Source organism: Pseudochaenichthys georgianus, chromosome 18 (genome assembly GCF_902827115.2).
Source record: "Pseudochaenichthys georgianus chromosome 18, fPseGeo1.2, whole genome shotgun sequence".
NCBI lineage: Eukaryota > Metazoa > Chordata > Actinopteri > Perciformes > Channichthyidae > Pseudochaenichthys > Pseudochaenichthys georgianus.
Genome location: NC_047520.1, coordinates 14300130 through 14318203, shown reverse-complemented (window position 1 = coordinate 14318203; position 18074 = coordinate 14300130). Strand labels below are relative to the sequence as shown.

The 18074-nt window shown below is 47.4% G+C and overlaps 1 protein-coding gene across 1 annotated transcript in view; it reads right to left on the bottom strand.

Moving 5' to 3' along the window:
• The window catches only part of kdm6ba (lysine (K)-specific demethylase 6B, a), a 110062-nt gene extending 93237 nt beyond the window's left edge, over positions 1 to 16825 (bottom strand). The window contains exons 1-3 of the mRNA XM_034105624.2: positions 16296 to 16825; positions 13669 to 13844; positions 13275 to 13315 (exon numbers count right to left, since the gene is read on the bottom strand). The gene's annotated coding sequence lies outside the window, so the exon portion shown is untranslated. The remainder of the gene's footprint in view (positions 1 to 13274; positions 13316 to 13668; positions 13845 to 16295) is intronic.
• Between the last annotated feature and the right edge of the window lie 1249 nt (positions 16826 to 18074).

Below are 18074 nucleotides of genomic sequence, written 5' to 3'. Positions count from 1 at the left end.
ACACACACACACACGCACACGCACACGCACACACACACACACACACACAGCCGTGGGTCTTTGGACAGTAAATGTAAAATGCATGTACACACACTGAGACAAGCTTCACTCGTACATGTTCCCCGTGTTCTTTCTATGTGTTTATTTGTGTGTGTGTGTGTGTGTGTGTGTGTGTGTGCTGTTTACGTCCCAGCTGCTCTGAGAAACATTCAGGCAGGTCTGTAGGTGAGTGACACCTTCTCTGGCCACTTTGTTTAGGTAATACACTTACTTTAAGGCCCTCTAGCCCCACAACGGCTCATTTCCCCACTCCGAACTCAATGACCCATGCCAGAGGCAGAAGCTCATTGGTTCAGTATGTTTGTATAAATGCCAAAAGATGTTTGGATAGAGCTTTAAGATATATATGTTTTAAAACAGGTAACACCTGAGGTCTGACGCTAAAGGCTGATGATCTCACGTGTGTTTTACGGCTCTGCAATACATTCCAACAAAGACTATAAAAAGATTGATATAACATCCACAGCAGTTCCTCCAGCAGAAATATCCTACTCCTTTTCCCACAATGCCTTTAGAAAAAGATAGGTATTATATACATAGTCTGTGCTGCTCTCTATCGCCCCCTAATGAGCCCTCCATGCACATACTATATTCAGCTCAAAATACTGTATATATATATTTCTCCAACGACAGGGCAGAATAAGAACCAGCACAGGCTGTGTGTTTGCAAAATGCCACTTGAATGCATGTGTTTAAAGTTAAACATGTCAGTGCTTTGTATACTTTATCGCAAATATAGACATTTGGAGTGTATTATACATGATTGTGTCTGCTTCGGGACGATCATTAAACATCTCAAATATGTAGATGTTAACTTCCCGTTTTTATTATTTGACATGTGTGTGTGTGCATGTGTGATATATGAGAAAAAGAGTGCACTATACTATCCAAACAAAGTTCACATGCAAGACGAAACAAGTCAAGTAAACGATGACTCCTGGAGATAAGTAGATGTTTTCTCACTGCGTTCCTATAATCAGCTACCGTGAAACACTCGGATGGAAATACACATTTCATTCTGAGCTGCGTTGCTGTTACCTTGAAAGTGTTGCTATTATAGGGACAGTGAAACAAACCCGGATGAAACTTACAGTTGCATCTTGTCTTGAATACTTTGATAGGCATATGCACAGCACTTGTGTTTCATACCGTCACATAAATGAGTATAAACGGGAATAATATGCAGAATTGTCAGGACGGGTGGTCAAGCACGCCGAAACAAAGGTTGGCAGGGGCTTATGTCACAAACTGTCCTTGCTGCAACTTTAGCGCTTTTGTCATCTTCTTGTACCTGTTGATGCGTGGACACTCGATTGCTCTCTCTTCCTTTTCTATCCCTCGCTTGGCACTTTATTGTTTGTATGTTATCAATGTTTGTGCAATGTTTGACTTTACTTACTTGAATGCCAGATCACCATTTAAAAAGTGGATCTTAGTTGTTTTTATTTGTGGTTTAACAAAAAAGAAAGAAACAAAAGCTCCATTGGCTTAAAAGTAGACTAGCCTTGTCCGAGAATAATCCCAACATATTGTTCAATTTTTCTTAAATGCTGTAATCTTTTTCATCATGAACCTTGCAAAACAAGATGTTTTTTTGAAAATGACGTGTTGAAAACTTAAGTTTACACCCCACTTTATTTCCAGTAGTTGCTGTATGTTTAAAGGACTGGTTAAGTCATACAGTATACATCATTGTATACATAAATATACTGATTCACATACCTGGAAAGACTACGAACATATACACTTACAATATCCTTGCATCACTGATCCTAGTATATTATTGTTGAGATATGAATCAGGGACAAAGGACCACAGCAAGGGGAACACAGGCTTCACTTCATTTGCAAATACTCAAGTCAAGAGAAAATACAAAGAATAGGCTTCACATCTGATCTATAGGATCCTCTCTCTGCTCCTGTCCCTCTCCTGCTAGGCAGCCTCCCTCTCCTCTCTCCCTTCGCTGGCCTCTCACACACAAAGGCAGGGGGAGGCAGAGGTGGAGGAGGAGGGGGGGGGGGGAGGAAGGCACAAAGGAGCTGTGAGCTGTGGGCTTGCCCTGGGGAGAGGGAGGGTGATGGGGTGGATGGGGGGTAACAGGGGGTCAAAGGGGGGCCACGATGGCGTAGGAGAGGGATGGGGGGTAGGGAGAAACCTGAGAGTCAGAAAGCCAGAACAGGAGCTGGGGTAGAGAGGAGGGGAGAGCTGGGGAAGGGGGGGTTCAGGGGGTGTGAGCACAACACAAAACAGCCTATAGCGGCAGAGTTTTTTTTTTGTCTCCACTTTGAAGGGGGGGGGGGGGGGGGGATTTGTTCAAGAAAGGGATTTAGTTTGGGAAATGCACCTCCACGATCCACCAAAGCCTGTGTAAGCGCTTTACGTTCATGTTTTCTAAGGCAGATTGTGTTCAAATCCTTTGCCTCAGTTCCATTTCTTACTCAGAGCAGCAACAACATCTTCACCTGTATTACCAGAACACAACATGTATGTTTCTTGATACATGTATGTCAGAGGAACACGCTAATAAAGGCCTGCTAGAGCCAATCGGGGGCAAAGGAGGCAGATAGTGAATTGTTGCATGACTGTTTGCTAAATAATATCCTGCTGTTTTACCTTTTCTTTCCTTCTGTTACACAGTTTCCCCTATGTATAGGTTTGTCTTGGCTTGTTCCGAGGTGTCGGTTGCTGAATCCCACTAAAAGGCAACATAGCCGCCTACCTATAGGTTTGTTTTAGCCTTTACACACCACATTCCCTCCACTTGCTTAAATAACCACAAACTGGCACTAATCTAACACCATCTAACCCCCCTGAACTGCCCCTGAAGCCCCAGTGGGGCCCTGAAACACAGGTGCACACATCAACACTGAGTCACTTCATACTCATAGAAGTCTAAGTATATACATAGCTGCACTATAAAAACAGAGTTACGCACTTGCTGGTGGACATGCCGACACACACACACACACACACACACACACACACACACACACACACACACACACACACACACACACACACACACACACACACACACACACACACACACACACACACACACACACACACACACACACACACACACACACACACACACACACACACACACACACACACACACACACACACACACAAAGGCAGCATACCAACAGAGGCCTGTGACAGCAGTTGGGTAGCTGAGGGCAAACAACAACAAGCACAGCAGAGGAGAGGAGGCATGTTGGGCATCTTGCTCTTTGCAAACTCTGTGGCCTCGACAAACAAACAGAGCCGACAAAGAGAGCACGCACGCACACAAACCCCATGCCCTCTCTGGCGGGACAGTTATGCAAGAGATCATTAGAGGAGCCCCCTTTTTGCACCATTCCTCTTTTATTGAGTGCTATCTGTTCTTCCACTTTCTCTTCTCTTAATTAGTTTAGCAAACCTTCTTTACTCAGCATGTCTTGAATGTGATTCCCAACAGCTGTGGTTCAAATGCATGAAAAGCCCTTTGAGGGCAGAACTGTTAATAGCTTGAATAGAGAATGTGGCGATACGCCCTCACGGACCTCCAGGAGGTGGATGATGTCAGTTCCACCTCTCCTCCCTCCGTGACACTGCTGATGATGACAAAAGAGGAGGAGGAGGACGACGATGAAGAGGAGTCTCTCCACCTCCCTCTCTTTCCTGTCCTCCTCCTCCTCACCCACTACTTCCTGCCGTCCTCCCCCGGGCATCCTGACTCAGCTCTCACCACCTCTCCTCCTGAATCTCTCTCCTTCAAATCTGTTCTGAACCAAGCACACTCTTTCTTTCAAGCGTGTGCCCTTGATTCTCAAGAGTTGGATTTCACAAGAAAAGAAGGGAACTAAATCTGTGACAGATTGAAGTTCACATTGATTAGATAAATAAGAATAATATTCTTATAACTGAACCCTAAATAATGATGTGAGCAACAATCCTTTGCTGTGCTTCCTCCACAGGGCGTGTGGCACATGTGGACGGCAGACGGGTTGGAGCAGCAGAAGACAGAAAAGAAGGAGGAAGAGGAGGATGTAGACAAAGCAGATGCCAAATCCTAATGTCCGGTCCTACGCCCTGCAAAGGATACTCACAAACTGTCACCTGCTTTCAACCATTCAACCTGAACAGTGTTACTCATATTTAAAGACTAATTAACTGCAAAGGTCAATATTAACTTCAGATCAACAGAAAATCCAATGCAACACATTTAGTAAATCCTTTTCAACATGGAGTGTGTGTTACTCACTGTACCAACATCTGCAGGACAGGAAACGTATTGTAGTCTATGGACTCCTAATGCTCTGAAAAAGGTTTGCAGCTGAACATATGTCACTCATCTACCACGTCTTAAACCATAACCCTGTCCAAATAAACTGCTCCCAGGTGCACCATATGGAATTATTTCACTTACAAGCCAACATCAAAACCCTGGTGTAATGGCTGCTGCCAAGCTCTGCAAGTCAAGTGAGGTGACATCATCGTGGCTTTAGATGTACTATTGGTACTTCTCAAAGCGTAATAATGCGAGAGGGAACAGAACAAGCGACTCAGACCTAAGATGTATAAGGTACACGCCGGTATCTGCCAGAATACAGAACTAGCCTTGAGGCGCATAAGACACTGAAGTCATAAAGTGAGTGTGCATGCCTGTGTGTCTCAGAGACAGATGCAAGCTGATTGGCGACGCTGTCACACTGATTGATGCCAACGCTCACAGCTAAAGTTTTACCAGAAAATGTACAGTAACACTCACACACTCACACACAAAATGACAGTTCCTGTAATGGATGATGGAATATATATCTGCTCAACAAATGGCCAAAAGCTGTCTTTAGAGAAAGGGAAACCCGGTGGCTACATTTTATCCACAATTTCCTAACTTTGTAAAGGTCCCATGTCATGGCCATTTCTACTGATCATAATTCCATTGTTGAGGTCTACTAGAATAGATTTATATTGTTCCAAACTCACATTGGTTTCTCATACAGCATCTCTGTGTAGTATGTGTATTCACTCTCTGTCCTAAACGGCTTGTTGGAGCTCCTGCCCCCCCCTCCCTGTGAGCCCAGTGGCCGTCTGCGAGACAGCGAGACCCAGCCCAGCGAAACCCAGCCCGAACACACACACACACACCCGCAGCCTGGCTGGGAGTTTGTATGTGTGCTCAGGCTGGGTTCCGCGGGGTCTCGCCGACCCCACACCAGTGAGCCAGCTCAGTGTCCCGCTCCTCGCAGCAGCGAGCCTCGCAGCAGCGAGCCTCGCAGCAGCGAGCCTCGCAACGTCCCGCCGAGTGTGAGTGTAACGGCTCCGCGGACATTATGTTACATCACTATACTCGAAATACGTCACTATACCCGAAATACGTCACCATACCCGAAATACGTCACGATACCCGAAATACGTCACCATACCCGAAATACGTCACTATACCGGAAATACGTCACTATACCCGAAATACGTCACCATATCCGAAATACGTCACTATACCCGAAATACGTCACTATACCCGAAATACGTCACCATACCCGAAATACGTCACGATACCCGAAATACGTCACTATACCCGAAATACGTCACCATATCCGAAATACGTCACTATACCCGAAATACGTCACTATACCCGAAATACGTCACCATACCCGAAATACGTCACTATACTCGAAATACGTCACTATACCCGAAATATGTCACTATACCCGAGAAGTAAACAATGGAAAAAGAGAAATCTCCAACGAGGCGTTCTGGGGCAGCATGGACAGGTCTTCTCTGTGTTAGAGTTTTACTCGCTACAGGGTGTACTTTGAGGTGTGTGACTCTGCAGACCGTTTACATGCAGAAAAAGCTACATAACTCACTAGCGGACGGGTAATAACCAGAAAAGCATGACATTTAAGTCACTTTTAAGTAATGGGTTGATTGTAAATATGAACCTGCATGATATAACTACACATATAATGAACAAAAGGGGCAGAGGTTGATAAAAGATGTGAAACTGTAATGTAACAGTGAGTATTGAAATCAAAGTGAGTGAGAAGAGAAATACTACTTTGTTTGTCACAGGTCATGGTATTATTTTTCCATCCATACCTCCTCGCTCCCTCCTTTCACTCGGCTCGGTAACATATTTCCTTACAGCAAAGGTTCCAGACAGGCTGCGCTTTATGTGTGTGTGTGTGTGTGTGTGTGTGTGTGTGTGTGTGTGTGTGTGTGTGTGTGTGTGTGTGTGTGTGTGTGTGTGTGTATTTATCTGCAAGCATAATGAAGGGTGTCTACTTGGTCTTAAGCGGGAGTGTGTACGTGTGCATTTATGTGTGTAATGGATCTGATTCATGGGCAGCAGTAAATGTGTGTAATAAAGCTGAGCAGGCGGTGTGATGGAAAACCCCAGGTGTGTGAGGCACAGCGGGGTCTTGGGAGACGCTGGCATTACAGAGTGTGTGTGTCTTTGTCCCTCGGAGGGAGATCAAAACAGTGGGTGAAAAAGGTGTGGGGTGTATGAGATGTGTGTCAGAGTGTTTGAGGACTGTGTGAGAAAATGAAACAGAGCTGGTGTTAGGTTAGGTGTGCTAGGCCTAAGTAAGGGTGTTGAATGTGTACAACTCAATTGACACGTCTGTGTGTATGTGTGTGTGTGTGTGTGTGTGTGTGTGTGTGTGTGTGTGTGTGTGTGTGTGTGTGTGTGTGTGTGTGCGTGCGTGCCCCAATAAATGCAGTCGTTGTGGTGAAAATGGCAACTCCTCTACAGACAAACACTAATATCTAGGACAAAGACAGGGGTACTCTTTAAACCTTTTACATTTCAAAGTCAAGTCTATGAGTCCCGGATGACCGCCAGAGGCGGTGCTTTAGCACTGGATATGTCCATCGCGCGCATGCGCAGCTCGAGTACCAATAACAACAAAGTCACCTGTGACCCACGTGACACCGGCTATATCAGCCGGTATTGTCAGAGGATCTGTTCCCCGAATCTTCTCGCGAGCACACAAGAATTCTGAGTGACAGGGAACTCTGGCGGTCATCCGGGACTCATAGAACCGTAGTTACAGCCGTAACTATCGTTCTATTTCGTCCCTACTGACCGCCAGAGGCGGTGCTTTAGCACTGGATGACCTATACCAACAATGTCATGAAGAATCCAAGCCCTTGCTCACCACTGGAAGCAGCGGAGCTCGGCAAAAGGACCACGCCCAAAGAATGGGGAGTGGCGACATTGACCTGATGACAACTGGAGAATGTGCCAGAAGACGCCCACGACGCCGCGGCGCAGATGGTCTCCAGGGGCACCCCTCTCAGGGCAGCCCAATATGTTGAGATGCTCCTTGTAGAGTGGCATCTCAGCCTGGTGGCAGGGGGCGGCCACTGGCCCCGTAAGCCTGTGAGATGGTATCGACAACCCAGTGGGGAAGCCACTGGTTAGAGGGCCTAACCTCCTTTAGTGCCGCCAGGGCAAACTCAAGAGTTGCTCCTCCTGCCGTATACAGGCAGTAGCCTTGATATACGCCCTTTGGGCACCCCCCGGGCACAGCAACTTCGATGTGCCGTACTCCTGAATGTCAAAGCGTGCCAGCTGGGCAGGCTGATTGAAGTGAGTTTGTGGAAGGACCCCGGGCGGGAATGCCACATTTGCCCAAAGGGAAACGCATGAGAGTCCCACCTCGGGCATGTATTGTTTATGGAGAGGACATGCAACTCCCCGACTCACTTCCCTGAGGCTATGGCAAGCAGAAATGCTGCCTTTGTGGGCAGCCACCTAAGCCCCACCTGGGCCAGGGGCTCGAAGGGAGGAGGTGATAGGGCATCCGGCAGCAAGGGCAGGTCCCAAGCCGGAGCCCTCGGGGTGCAAGGGGGACGCTGCCGTAAAGCCCCTCTCATAAAGAGGGACACCGACCTGTGGCACCCCGCCGTGGCGCCGTCGACCCGAACATGTCGGGCAGAATCGCAGCCACATAAATTCAGAGTGGAGTGAGAACGTCCACTATCTAGAAGGGACTGTTGTCTAAGCAACAATGTACATGCTGTCCCCAAGGAACACGCAGATTCTTGCCCCCCAGTTGGGGTAGAAAGTGCGTGAGTGCAAGCTGCACGGCCCGAAGCTCTAGCACGTTGACCCGGCGCGCACTCTGCTGGGCAGACCACTGACCCTGAACGGTCCTGCCCTGCCGCACTGCACCCCACCCTGAGAGACATGCACCTATGGTGATGGTCTCCTGGAGGGATGAGATGGCGCCCATGGGCACGCCTACCAGAGATAGGCCCTGCCCCTCCAGCGTGACGGAGAGTGGAGCAATGCTGCGACACCCTGACTTCACTGTGCCTGTGCCACTTGGCGTCCAAGTGAAGGCTGTTCAGCCACATCTGCATGGGGCACAACGACAGCGGGCCTAAGGGCCCAGCGGCCGAGGCAGCTGCCAGTCTGCCCAAGGGCCGGAGGAACTGAATATAAGACACCCTCTTGCCCGGCCCACGTGGAAGTAGGCATCCCTCGGTTGGGAACCACTCCACCTGTGCGTATGCAGTAGTCAGCATATAGAATGGCAGCACCTTCAGGAATCTGTTGATTCCTCTGAGGTCCAAGATCGGGCGAAATCCGCCGACTTTCTTGCTCACGAGAAAGTATGCCGAGTAGAACCCCCTGGCTAAGCAGAGGGTCTTACTGGGTTGATTGCGTCCTTGGACAAAAGGACGGACAACTCTTGGCCCAGAGGTAGGGCCCCTGCCGGATCGCTGACGACTGTCAATTAGACCCAGCCGAAGGCTAGGGGCCGGAGCTGCGGTCCATACCCCTGGGTTAAGGTGAAAACCACCCAAGGGACGGAAGTACAGACTGCCCAGAAACTGAGCTGCTGCTGGGAAAGCAGCCGCCGACCACCCTCGGGATTTCAGAGCCCAGCCCCCCGGACCCTGGAGCCTCTTGGGGGGTTCCGGTCAGGCTCTGGGGCACGAGGCCGCCTGGAAGGCGGGCGACATGGGGCACGAAAGTCATTGGGAGGCGGTTGAGTGGGCCGCTAAGACCTCTGCAGACCACCCCTGTAATCCAGCGGCTGAGTGCGGCTGCTAGAGTGGCCCCTGGGCCTGCTGGAAGTGGGCACAGGCCTGCGAGGACCCGAGTGCTGCTGCCTGGTCTGCCTAGCTTGGGCAGCTGATCTAAACAGCTCCCCTGGCTCGACTGGTACGCGACGGAGGACTCTCCGTCAACCGGAGGAGGTGCGTCAGCCGAAGGAGGGGCGCCCACCGAAGGGGGGGGGGGGGGGGTTAGCAGCCCCTACACCGGGCCCAGGCTGAAGGGCCAAGAGGCGACTTCATCATGCCCCTATCGGCAGCTAGCCGATCCACTTTAGAGGACAGCCTATTTCTAGTCCTTCTATTGGGGGGAGCACACAAAGCCATCGCTCCCTCAAGTCGCCGGGAACGGCCGAATTGATCTGGAGGAGTACGTGACAAGGAGAGGTGTCTGTTGGCTGCTGCCAGACGTTCCACCTCAGTGATTCGAGCCACTCTGAGCACCCGAGGCATGCAGCTACAGCTCATGCAGGCGTTTACCGTGAGAACCTCCCTCAGATGCTCGAATTTCGTCCCCACTGACCGCCAGAAGCGGCCGAGGCAGGAGGGGCAGCGGTCGTGGCCGTCCTCGGGCTCAAGAGAAACCCTACAGGCGCTACATGAATGAACCATTCTGTAGGTAGCCAGATGCCGCGTAGCCGGGAGCGGGTGCGGGAACACGCCTTCACCAGCTACCTGCTTAATGGAAAGAGTAGAGCGTTGCTGCTACTCGCCGAACAGAAAGAGGGATGTAATTACACCCACGTTACGGCAGAGGGAGCGGGAGCGGGATCACTGCCTTCACCTAGCTGGACTAGTAAATAAGGCAGTTTACCAAGAGCGGGGGCGAAAACACTGCCTTCACTGGCTGAGCTAGAGGCGAGTGCCAGATGCAGCGTAACCGGGAGCGGGTGCGGGAACACAGCCTTCACCAGCTACCTGCTTAACGGAACCAGGCAGTTTAGCGTCTACCAGGAGCGGGGGCGAGAACACTGCCTTCACTGGTTAAATTAAGACGAATGCCAGATGCAGCGTAACCGGGTGCGGGAACGCAGCCTTCACCAGCTACCTGCTTAACAGAATAAACAAGGCAGTTTAGCGTCTACCAGGAGCGGGGGCGAGAACACTGCCTTCACTGGTTGAGTTAGAGACGAATGCCAGATGCAGCGTAACCGGGAGCGGGTGCGGGAACACAGCCTTCACCAGCTACCTGCTTAACAGAAAAACAAGGCAGTTTGGCGTCTACCAGGAGCGGGGTCAAGAACTGCCTTCACTGGTTGAGTTAGAGACGAATGCCAGATGCAGTGTAACCGGGAGCGGGTGCGGGAACACAGCCTTCACCAGCTACCTGCTTAACAGAAAAACAAGGCAGTTTGGCGTCTACCAGGAGCGGGGGCGAGAACTGCCTTCACTGGTTGAGTTAGAGACGAATGCCAGATGCAGTGTGACCGGGAGCGGGTGCGGGAACACAGCCTTCACCGGCTACCTGCTTAACGGAGAAACAAGGCAGTTCCGCGTCCACCAGGAGCGGGGGCGAGAACACTGCCTTCACTGGTCGAGTTAGAGACGAATGCCAGATGCAGCGTAACCGGGAGCGGGTGCGGGAACACAGCCTTCACCAGCTACCTGCTTAACAGAAAAAACAAGGCGGTTTGGCGTCTACCAGGAGCGGGGGCGAGAACTGCCTTCACTGGTTGAGTTAGAGACGAATGCCAGATGCAGTGTAACCGGGAGCGGGTGCGGGAACACAGCCTTCACCGGCTACCTGCTTAACGGAAAAACGAGGCCGTTTGGCGTCTACCAGGAGTGGGGGCGAGAACTGCCTTCACTGGTTAAGTTAGAGTCGAACGCCAGATGCAGTGTAACCGGGAGCGGGAACACAGCCTTCACCGGCTACCTGCTGAACGGGAAGAGTAGAGCGGTGCTACTACTCGCCGAACAGAAAAAGGGATGTAGCTACATCCGCATTACCGGTAGAGGGAGCGGGAGCGAGAGCACTGCCTTCACCTAGCTGGGTAAAATAAAGAAGCTAACAGTATACGCAAGACGTTAGCCGAGCGGCTGCTGCTAACGATCAAGCGAGATCAAGTCAAATAACACACATGTTTAAGACCAGATAACTAGCTTCTAAAGAATAGAATAGCACAGAGCTGTAGTTACAGCAGTAACCATGGCCAGGGCTCACACGGCATCTAACCGTAGTTACAGTAGTACCTATGGCCAGTACTTACACGGCTTAGCACCGTCGTTACAGTCGTAACTCTGGCCAGTACTTGCACGGCTTGGATACTTACACAGCATAGAGCCGTAGTTACAGTAGTAACTCTGGCCAGTACTTGCACGGCTTGGAACCGTAGTTACAGTAGTAACTATGGCCAGTACTTACATGGTTTAGAACCGTAGTTACAGTAGTAACTATGGCCATTACACGGCATAGAGCCGTAGTTACGGTATTGCCTATGGCCAGTACGTGCACGGCTTGGAACCGTAGTTACAGTAGTAACTATGGCCAGTACTTACGGCTTAACCCCGTAGTTACAGTATTAATTATGGCCAGTACTTACACAGCTTGGAACCGTAGTTACAGTAGTAATTATGGCCAGTACTTACGGCTTAGAACCTTAGTTACAATAGTAACTGTGGCCGGTGCCTAAAAGTGTCAGCCAACGGCTGCCCACTAGACAATATAATATTGGGAGGATGAAATCCTCCTTAATGGCCATACATGCAGAGCACACGGCACACACAGTGAAGATTGTTCTCTGCATATCGTCCTAGTGCTAGGAGTCTAGTACTAGGAGCAGTAAATACCACGATATAGCGCTACTGCAACCATACCAATGCGTTTACCGGGAGCAGCAGCGAGAGCACTGCCCTCACTGGCTGAGTTAAATAATGAAGCTTAACCGTACATGCAAGGTGTTAGCCAAGCGGCTGCTGCTAACAATCAAGCAACCAAGTCAGAACACAATGTTAAGACCAGATAATTAGCTTCTAAGAAAGAGAACAGCCCGCATAGAACCGTGTCTGGTTACAGTAGTAACCGCACATGCCGAGCACACAGCACCCGCCGTGAAGATGTTCTCTGCATATCATCCTAGTGCTAGGAGTCTAGTACTAGGAGCAGTAATACAACGAACTAGCGCTACTGCAATCAAACCCTATGCTACAGGGAGCGGGAGCACTGCCCTGAGTTAATAGTTAAGCTCAACAGCAAGGTGTTAGCCAAGCGGCTGCTGCTAACAAACAAGCGACCAAGTCAGAACACAAATGTTAAGACCAGATAATAGCTTCTAGAAAATAGAAAGTACTTACCTTACTTTCTGCATCTAAACGAAAAACGGGTTTAAAGTATGACACTCTTGGCTTTCCATACTAAATCGAATGAGGGACGCAGCCAAAGCTGGGACTCAAATGCTAATGATAGCTCGGGCACAACGCCACAAGCAGAACTTTCAAAAGAGCATAAGGGCAACTTTATGGGAGAGGAAGCGGAACACTGTCGTCACCAGAAAGTCTAAGCCACAAACAATAAGACGGTAATCAGGACAACTTGGCTGGGAGCGGGTGTGGAAACACAGCCATCACTAGCAACAAGCTGACACAAACCTGTCTGTCGAGGCTCTGCACAGCCGGCGCAGCTCCTGGAGGACGCGTCTAACGACCCGTAGCTCCGACTGTCAGTCGCGAAGCTTCACGCGGCCAGCTGTTTGCAGAGAAATCCCTCCGATCAAACGTTCAAGCCTGAACGCTGTAGGCTACGAAAACGTAGCCACGGTACCCTCGCGCAGCGAGAAGATGAAAAGGAACAGATCCTCTGACAATACCGGCTGATATAGCCGGTGTCACGTGGGTCACAGGTGACTTTGTTGTTATTGGTACTCGAGCTGCGCATGCGCGCGATGGACATATCCAGTGCTAAAGCACCGCCTCTGGCGGTCAGTAGGGACGAAATAGAATCAGAGATTGCCAACAGACATACTGTACTCGTTTGCTGGATATTTCAATGTATTCAAGCTAATCAAACATGTCATTGTTCTGGAAGAAGCTCAGGCAAACATAGCCACTGCACAGACAAAACAGGAAAGACGGCATCAAAATGACTAAACAGTGAAATCATGCATCACTTCAGGCAGGTCAAAGCCAGGGGAAAAGGTCAAAGGTCTTACCTGGGCAGGTGGAATCTTGCAGCAAAATGCAGGTGGCTCTCCTGCAGAAAAACACAGTATGTCAACTAAAAGTCTGATATGGATCAGTCCAATTAGTCTGCTGTTATTTATGATCTGTAATCAGCTGTAAGGCAATAGGGGGAAGATGCCTTTAAACTTTGTAGTGAATTTCAATGAATATGTTAACATATATTTCACTTTTATTAAAAACATCACTTGTATTTCAAATTAAAATGCTATGGATTTAATAATGGCCCGTGTATTTGAATGTCTTCACCAACCTATTAAATGAAACATACATATCACAGGTTTGCTTTGATATTAGGATTTACTTATTTATTTAGGCGGGAAGTGTACATAATGTAGATAGTTCATACTAAAATGTCCATCTTACCATTGATGCGGAATGTCTACCGTTTGCCATTCCTCAGCTGTGCAGTCCATCTTCACAGGATGCCATTAAACGTCTTGCCTACAGTAGTTCAGATGTTTCACTCATGGCTTCAGTCGGGTGCTGGTGGTTCTTCAAACATAGCACAACAATGGTTGGCCATGGTCCTGACTCTTTCTCTGTGAATGAGAAATATATATATTGTCCTTACTTTGTGTTAAGAGATACAAAACAGAACATATGAGCTGTAATCAAGCCGCTTATTGATGCGGAAATGTATTCAGACACTAACACCTACATGGCAATTTTAGTCATTAAAGCTTGTTCCCCAAATGCACTGGATTCGTTTTATGTAATTGAACAACAACATCTATTCAAAGACCACAGTCTGATTTCCATTCCTACACCGTGAGAAAATTGGCAGCTGTTTACAAAGGTCACACACACAGAGCAGTGATGGACTGCGCATGTGTCGACATCTAGGGGTGAATACACACTCTTGCACTTTTCTGCAACAACGTGTACAGCGAACAACTTTGCCACTTTGTAGACTAATGCTGACTGTTCATGTAGTGGTAGAAAATAAAATAACTACTGGAGACATTTCTTCAGTGTTGTTGGCATGTTATTATTCCTATCATGAACCACGCAGAGGCTGTTCATCTTCTTAAAAGCTTTAACAACTTGTTGAGTTCCCTCCTCAAATAAATATCTATCATACAGGAGGAAATATATAAAGCAGCATGCAGGAATCACAAGGTATTTGAAGACATTTAACAACTGAGGTATAGACAGGGAAAAAATATGCTGTAAGTGGGCATGTATTCGACAATATACTAATTGTACATGAAATGCGCAAAACACAAACAAAACCGATTCACAGCATGCCAGCAAACCAGTCAAGTGATGCTTAGTCAATGCTTTTTTATCATTTATTTTATATAGCTAAAAAGAGAAGCACTGAGGAAGGAAAGGGCTGTTATCAACATAATTTACTGTGTTCACTTCTATTTTGTAAAGCAAAATGGCACTGTTACGTTGGATAAGAGATTTTAAGAAACAGTCAGTTTAGGATAACGCCAAGTAGACTACTGTTTTAAATGGAGTGGTACAATTAGTGCCAAAAGAAAGTTTAAGAGTCCACGTTCTCGTTTTCATATTTAAAGTAAAATACAACTGTCCAATATTCGCTTAGACTGGAACTTGTGGGCCCCAGACTTTCAAACATGCCTTGAAGTGATTTTAACCGGTAAGCTAGCTAGTAAGTGTTGCAGTGGGATGTTTAGAGCAGAAATACACCGTATGCTACCTGGGCAGAGGCATTTTTCAGTACATTAAAACGTTAACTACGCAGTTGTGTTGCATTTAATGTAGAAAGCTACTGTATAATCCAGTAATAATAAAGCATTTCCCCCATAAAATATCACTCTTGTTTTGTCCTACCGGAGCTGGCCCGCCACTGCATTGCAATTAGTTGAATTTGTTGCAGCTGCGAGTATCTCCAAGAGTTGCAATGCATTGTGGGACATCAACAACACCGTCAACACATTGCATTTTTTTTTTTTTTTTTGACATTGAATTACACTTTAATAATAATAATTAATGTAGAGTCAGGACATGGTGTTGCTGAAACATAGCTGCTCCGTGGATAGTCAAAGAGGCTCACTACTTTATAGCCTAATGTGATTTAGTAAAGTTGGTATATGGTGTCTTTACTGACTAATTGTATTATATTATCTAAAGACAGGACTGGACAGTCTTGGAGCAAGCTCATGACTTGTTAGTCTAACCAATTTAACAGTCCTGGGTCGCCATCCAGTGGCAAAATGTCGGAGGTGCTACGGAACAGACAAAAAAAAGAGGGGTGGGGACAAATACAAATTCTAGGGAAGAAAATTCAAACACTCTTCCTGGAAATAGAAGAGAACCCGCCACAACTTCGCCACATGACATTTCAGAAAGAAAATGCGACACGACCCTTCTTGCAACGAACGCGATGCATTTCATTGAATAAGCCGCTGTTCTATTCCTCCTCCAACCAGCACGTTATCAGGCCACGCGCTGTATATCACACCCACGGACACGATCCATTGCCTTTTTATGCATTTAGAAATTTGTAACCGTCATCAACGCGAGGCGATTGCGACATCACCAACTCCAGACCTACCTTGTTCCCGTAAACTATTCCCTCTTTACCGTACAAACGTGACATCACCATACATACAGTTATATATATAACATTTGGGAAAGCAGACTAAACAGCTGTCTGCAACACAGATAGGAAACTTACCGCCTGTTCGTGCAAAGTTAGAGTATACAAATCACAGTTTTTGGAATTATGTAATAGTCTGCAATCAAACCATCCTCTTAAAAATCACAGTATTTTGGCCTTCTGTTTTCATGACTGCTGTTACTGCTCTTAGTTTACCAGATAATGGCCTATAAGTGTCTCCTACAGTAATGCAAACTGTATTTTTGCTGTTATGTTGATCGCCTCGTTTAAGTCATATTACAGGAGGAGGATAGTTCAGGTTGTTTTCAATGGAGTATCATTCGTTGCAATTAGATAACACATTCTCTGCAGCCTCACATGCCAGCATACGCCGGATAACAATATGCGTTATGCTTACCTTGTATGTGTAATCCAAAATCTGCTGGGGAGGTACCGTGCTGACTGTAGTGTAATAATGGAAAATCTGAAAATATCCATCTCCTTTCCCAGCCACGGATGACGCAGCCCCCTAAAAAGCCCTCTCCCAAAAAACATTAAATCACCTTTCAGCATCCATAACGCGTATAGGTGCAAACGTCGACACGGGGAGCACTGCACACGCAAATAGATCACAGCCCCGGCTGAGGAAATGTTCAAGTGTTCGCCCATGGGCAAGGCATGACTGATGATGGACTCATCACTGATCTTGCATCTCTGCACAGTCATATCGCCTTTCTGAAAGATTGCACAGCTTGTTTCCTCCTCTGAAGACCATCTGGTAAATAATACATCGCCAGCTCCTGTAACCTCCAAAGCAGCAATGGGCACGGATCCATAATCATCCAAAAACACAACTGATATCCGTTTTCGAGACAGGAATGGTCCACGGCGATTAGGGCAGGCAGTCCTGAAAGAAATTGCGCAGTTTATATTCCTCTGAAACAGAGACTCTTTCCCTTCTGTCCCCGTTGAGAGGCTCTTTCCCTTCCTCCTCCTCCCTCCTCTCTTTTTCTCTCTCTTCCCTCATGCAGGTTTCTTTTCGGTGGAAGAGTCTTGGACATTGCCTGCCCCGCCTCCATAGTCACTGGCAAACACACTGTACAACTCGCCCAAATTCCATTATTAACAACAATTCAATGGAGAACAACAAGACCCTGCAATGTGTCCCTTTATAAGTGTTTAGTTCAAGAGTCAAACTCCCTGTTGGAGGTAAAGGGGCCCAGAGCCACTTGGGGAATCAAAAGTTTTTCTTTGGAGATGTCTGGTAATCTTGTCAGGTTCCGGTCAATTCCCAAGAAAACGAAAACTAGGCCAAGAGCATGTTGGGAAATCAAATTAAAGCCCATGCCATTTAGCTGCACACAGATGGCTCCTCAGGGTGCCTGATGCTTTATAAAGGGGTCCCCAATAAACTGCAGATTGATTTAATTTCACTGGTAAAGCATTCAAAAGCACTCACTGTAATCTGATTAGACATTTCCCATGCGTTTTCTCTAATGTGACAGAACAAGTTCAAACATGTCTAGAGAACCGCTTTCCAGGGTTCTTATTACATGGGAAATGTTGGATTCCCTCATCAAAGATATTCAATAAATGTCTACACTTTTCCAACATTTTAGAAGCTGCTGTTTTACAGTTTCTGAGTGGGTAAGCAGATGGAAGAAGTTGACTTCCAATGCCTTTAAGAAACAAAAACATTTGCTCCAAAATAACACATCATCTGAACACAGAGATGTTAGAAAAAGGAAAAACAATGCACAATGTTTAACTTTGAAAACTTTGGATAGTGTATTCGTCTAATCCAATTCAATTGTCAGACAGGAAGGTTAATAACCAGCGCATAACAAATATATATCTATGTTTCCACATCATATTTACATTCAAGTTAATTTAAGCTGCTTTAATCAGCTTTCATCCATAAAACACACCTCCGAAGTCTGATATCTTTGTAACCAGCATGCTTGAGAATTAGCCAATTGAAATTTGTATTCAACATGTTGCTATGAGCCCCCCCTCCGGCTCCCACCCAACGAGAGACCACCAGTGTGCACACAGAGACTTGGGTCTGATAAAGAGGCTCTTAAACCCAGAGGAAGTTCGTGTTTGGTCTTTCATGGGGACAATCCTTACGTCTGAATACAACCTTGAGCCCCCCCCCCCCCCTCTCTGGTCCCCCTCTCTCATTACTGGACCATTC